This window comes from Macadamia integrifolia, chromosome 1 (assembly GCF_013358625.1).
Source record: "Macadamia integrifolia cultivar HAES 741 chromosome 1, SCU_Mint_v3, whole genome shotgun sequence".
NCBI lineage: Eukaryota > Viridiplantae > Streptophyta > Magnoliopsida > Proteales > Proteaceae > Macadamia > Macadamia integrifolia.
The window spans coordinates 8,514,316-8,519,640 of record NC_056557.1 but is presented as its reverse complement, the minus strand read 5'-3'; positions in this window follow the sequence as shown (position 1 = coordinate 8,519,640).

The window sequence follows — 5,325 nt, the reverse complement described above, 5'->3', positions numbered from 1 at the left end:
GCAGCGTGTTCTTATCATGCCCCAACCAGTTTGGGCATTTCCTACATTAAATGGACAAGATTCTTTTGCCTTCCTTAAAAATCTAAAGAACCCTATTCTTCTATCACTGGAAACACTAGCATGCAAAATCAATGAGAGGGTACACACCATCATCTTCAGCTCCTGGACAAAAGGGAAAGGGGGAGATTACATTATTTGGTCGTGCAGCCACTATCTCAATGCCTATGCCAATGAGAATATAGCACATCCTATCGGAGGGACATGGGTATCTTTTCATGACATATTTCTTTGTCTGGGTATAGAGGGTGCAATTGGGTGGTGCACGCTCTTTTCCCCAATATAAAAGCAAGAAAAAAAAAAACCCTCCCTAGTTACTCCGCGGTGTACCTAGACATAAAGGGGGCAAATGACACCCCATCAGGCCACCCCTATTGATTATCTCCCCCCCCCCCCCCCCCCCCCATCCACCTTCCCAAAAAAAGAAAAAAGAAAAAAAAAATATCATCTAAATTGGTAGGCCACCACTATGGATCAGCCTTTGTGGATCCTATTCTAGCTATACACATCATCTGGTCCACCAGACCCCAAAAAAATATCGATCGAATAATAATGTTCAACCCAATTGAATTTACTAAATAGACAAACTTGTATGGTATGACACTATGACCAATCTAAAGCATCGACATTGGTACATCACCACTTGGATTGATTCACCTTACATGGGCCATTGGATCTGGATAAAATTTAAAACTATTAAAATTGGGAGGGATATGATGCATTTTTAGGGTATGACCCATCTAAATCTAAAAGAAAATTTAATTTGAAATTAAGTTTGGATTTTCAAACTATTAACTTTGGATATGTTCGATGCCATCGTTAACTTCAATCCAACACATATAATTGGAGCTACAAGTTTCGGTTCATAAAATCTGGTTAGACCGTAAGTGTCATGGGCATAGTCCAAATGTTTGACCCGGTGAACAAGAAACGGACCATCATGGTTCCGAAGTCTGCATCAAACCAAAGTAGTTTAGGCCGGAATCTGTTTTTGGTTTGGTTTGGTTTGATTTGGCTTTGATTTTATAATTGAAATTATTGAACCGAACTGAATTATTTATTTTCAAATCGCATGAGGAGTTGGATAAAATTATATTATTTTTTATTATTTCAATCAATATAAATTATAAATTTTACTCATATTTTATGTTTGAAAAGAGTTTGGTAGATTACGACACTAATAAATAAGGTATTCTTTTGTTAGTGAAGATGTAAAAAATGGGCCCAAATGCCTAAAATAAGATCTAAACTGAATATGAAACTGAATTAAAAGAAGCGAATAAGAAATTAAATACAATACCAAAATTGAATGACACATTTTAGTTAAGAGCAAGAATAAATAATAATTACTCAGTAAGTGTGAACATTGGTGTTTTCTTTTTTTGTAGATTAAAAAAAAAATTTGGTGTTGCCACCACTCATAATTCTAATGACAAGCACACCAGATCCTCATTTTGATAGTTTAAGTTGTTATTGTATCATGTAAACCCTGCTGGAAGAATAATACCTTTATAAGTGAAAACTGAGAAGTATAAGTAAGGCTATGTTCATTTCTTCATGGTGTTAAAAGAGGGGAAAAAATTCCCTTGTTAATTGATTAAATATTTCTTCAATATGAGAAGGTAAAATAATTTGATCATATATATATATATATATATGTGTCATTATATCTTACTAGAAAAAGTAGTTTGAGAAGAGAATGAGATATTGGAGTAAACCAGAGGTGGATCATGTTCTTCAAGAAAGAATTGTGGAAGCTGATCGTTTCTAAAATGGGGAAAGCAGTCCCAATGTCATGTACTCAAGGAAATGATGCACAGGGAAAGAATGAAGATGTAGTTGATGGGGTAACATGAATGACTTAACTACTCAATGGTGGAACATAGATAGAGAGTGCACAGGAAGGTGCAATCATGAAAAGTCTTCACTAAAGTATTTTGAACTTGAATCAAGTGCTGAATTGTTTTTTGTTGACCCCAGAATCAAGTTTTAAGTTGGTCTCTGTATATGTTGTAGTCATCAATGGATTTCCTCAAGTCGAAGAGATCAAATTGAAGGGAAGAAAAAAATCTCAAAAGCCTCAAAATGAGATTGATTCTAAGATTTGGGTACTATTTCTCTAATTGGTTTTGCAGAAGCCTAATAAAAGTTATTGAAGGTTTCATCCGCATTTTTTTGGTGCTAGGTCAGAAAAGTCATGGAAGAAAGAAGTGGGTGCTTAATTTTTATTTACCAATATAAAGGAGCTTCTTCAGATTGGATTTCAAACTTAAATATAGGAAACCCTATATATGGCTTAGCAGCCAAACTTTATCCAATTAACTAGACCTCTTGAGATCGAAGCCAAATATTACCCATTCTAGGGTTCTTGGGGCCGATTTTGGAAGGCTATTCTTAGTTCTTGGGGCCAATTTTGAGCCCAGTTGAACCGAAATTGCAGAAACTGATTCCTATTTTTAAAATCCCGGTTATGTTGAACAACCTCTTTCTCTCGTTATTTCCCAAAGAAAATCGGTTTGATTCTATCTACAAGGTTTGAAGATTTGGAGATAGAAGCATGAGCGAAACTTGGCTACTGCTTGGGTTGCAGCTACTGCAGCCCTTGGTACCAGTTAGGGGAATGCAAATTTTTTCTTGGTAACGTCATCTTGGAAGAGTGAAAATCGGATTAAAATTTCCATGCAAGTAGGAAATTAATAAAGAACAAAGATTAACCTCTCTTGCTTTTTTTTCACCACCCTCACTCTCAACCATAGTTAGCAAATTCGGATTCGGGAATTATTCGGGCAGAAAATTATTCAGAATAATTCGATTGATTAATTTAAGGATTCGGTCAAAAAAGCTTATTGGGTTTTTTTTTTTTTTTTGGTTTTTTTTTTAAATACTGTTTAAGTGGACCGAATAATTCGGTTTAATTCGGTTCGGTCCGAATTATTGGTGTTTTAAATTCAAATTAGTAAAAAGCTCATTTTTTACCAAATTTTATTTTTAATTCGGATTCGGTCAGAATTTTTGATTTAATTCGGAAAAATTCGGTTTGGCCGAATTGATAACTAGGCTCTCAACCAAGTGTTTTGTTTATCAAGAAAGTTAAGGTTCTTTGGTATTATTTGTTTTCATTTTAATAGTTATGCTCCAAGGAGAGCAAGCTCACGATCTCTTAATTGTGAGATGTTGGTCTTGGCCAACTGAGTTATCCTCGTAAGGTTTTTGGTATGATTTCTTGGAATTCATTGTTAAACTGGAATGTATTCCAAAAATGAGGGTAGACCTTGGTGTAACTATAAAGTTGTTTCATTGTGACCAAGTGGTTATGGGTTCAAATCAGGAAATAGTCTATTCTCATAGTGGGGGTTAAGGTTACATATATTATAATCACCTGCAACGGCGGGAGCCTTGTGCATTGAGTACACCCTTCATTTTAGAGGTGTAAGTTTAGCCCTGATGATCGAAACCCACCCTAACCCGCCTTGAGCCCAAACCCTGTCTAAACCGATTATGAGGGCCAACCCGACCCAACCTTGTGTGATGTTGGGCCGGGCCTGGGTTGAGGCATATAAAACCCAACCCGACCCTAATCCGCTCTAAGTCTAACCCAGATTATTGTTTTGTTTAACTAATAATGTTTTCTCAGCCTAGTATACATTATATAATGTATTTTTAAACTCTTGCTTCCTATTTATCAGGTATTAAGAGAGAGAGAGAGAGAGAGAGAGAGAGAGAGAGAGACCTTCGTTGTTTTTGTGTTGTTATTGTTAATTTGTAAGACAATTTTTAATTCTCCATTTGCTTTGGTTATTTATTATTTTCCTATCGTATTTGTAAGACAATTTTGTGTTCTTCTTCTTCTTCTTCCTCTTTTCTTTTGATAAGTCATTATACGGATACAAATTTGGATCGAACATCTGGTTTCATGGTTGGCTATAGTGTCTTCTTGATGACATGGAACATTGGATTTTAATTTCTTAAATTTTCTCTCTTACATTGGAATTTGCATTCACTTTTAAGTTCTCTATTGTAGCAAATGGAATTATTGATTTTAGAATTGAAAATGTCTAGTTTTTTTTATTATATTTTATACTGGAACATTGCACATATTGATAGAAAACAACTCCACCTACCTAATGTTTTGGGTTGGGCTTAGCCTATTTGGGGATTTGGCAACAATTCTCAACCTGGACTTCCATTGTGGCCAAGATTTAACTCAGTCCATAATGTCATTGCATCATATTGTATTAAAATGTGATTCCACTAAGAAGACCAACTAGGGTCAACTCGACTCAACCCTAAGCCCTATAGGATTGGGCTTGAGCATGAACCCGACAAGGTTGGGTTAGGGTTGGGTTGAGTTTTGGGGACCTAGGGTTGGGTTAGGGTTCTAAGAAACCCAAACCAATCCAGTCCTATTTCACCCCTACTTATTGTATTCTAAGAATGTTCAACTCTCAGGACAAAAAAGATGAAGACGACGAGCAAAACCTCTAGCACCATTGAGAGCCCCAATTTCCACACTTAAAATTTACCCATTTGTTTTTTGTGAAGTTTGTAGTTGATAAGCACTCATGTATTGCCCACCAGGTACACCTTGGGCCACTCACACGATGGTGTTTAGTGCTCTTCACTGTTTTCAGTGAAAGTTGAATGGTTCTCATTCAACCCCAGTATGACCCGGTCCATACGGTTGTTGGGTCAGTAAGGCTCGCAGGATTAGTCAGGCAAAAGGCCTGGATACCCGTCATTAGCAAAAAAAAAAAAAGACACTCATGTATTGAATTATTCCCTAGTATTTGTAGCCTTTCATTTTCATTACATTTTCAAATATCGTATGTTACTACTTGGTTTACTCTTTTAGGGATGAAACTTGACATATGAGTAAACGATCTTGAGATTATGAATTCAAAAAAATTCTATCAATATGCGCATATATAGGAAAGCTACTATTAAATTGAAATCCTTTTAGGTAAAATTTATTGTAGTCAGTCCACCCATGGAAGCTTCAATACAATCAACCACCCAATGTGCCACACGGAAGGTTGATTTTTGCAAATCCAACCATTAAATAGGAAGGTCATAGTCTACCTTCGCCTTATAGCAATTTTTGAGCAAAACTTAATCATTGACATCCCATGTATTGACATATTTTCTGATGATAAAAAATCCAATAAATCAGAAAAAATTAAGATTTGTTACACATTTTACAATACGAAAAAAAACCAAAATTAGACCGATAACAAATTGATAGCTTTTTAATTAGCGATTTGATTTTTA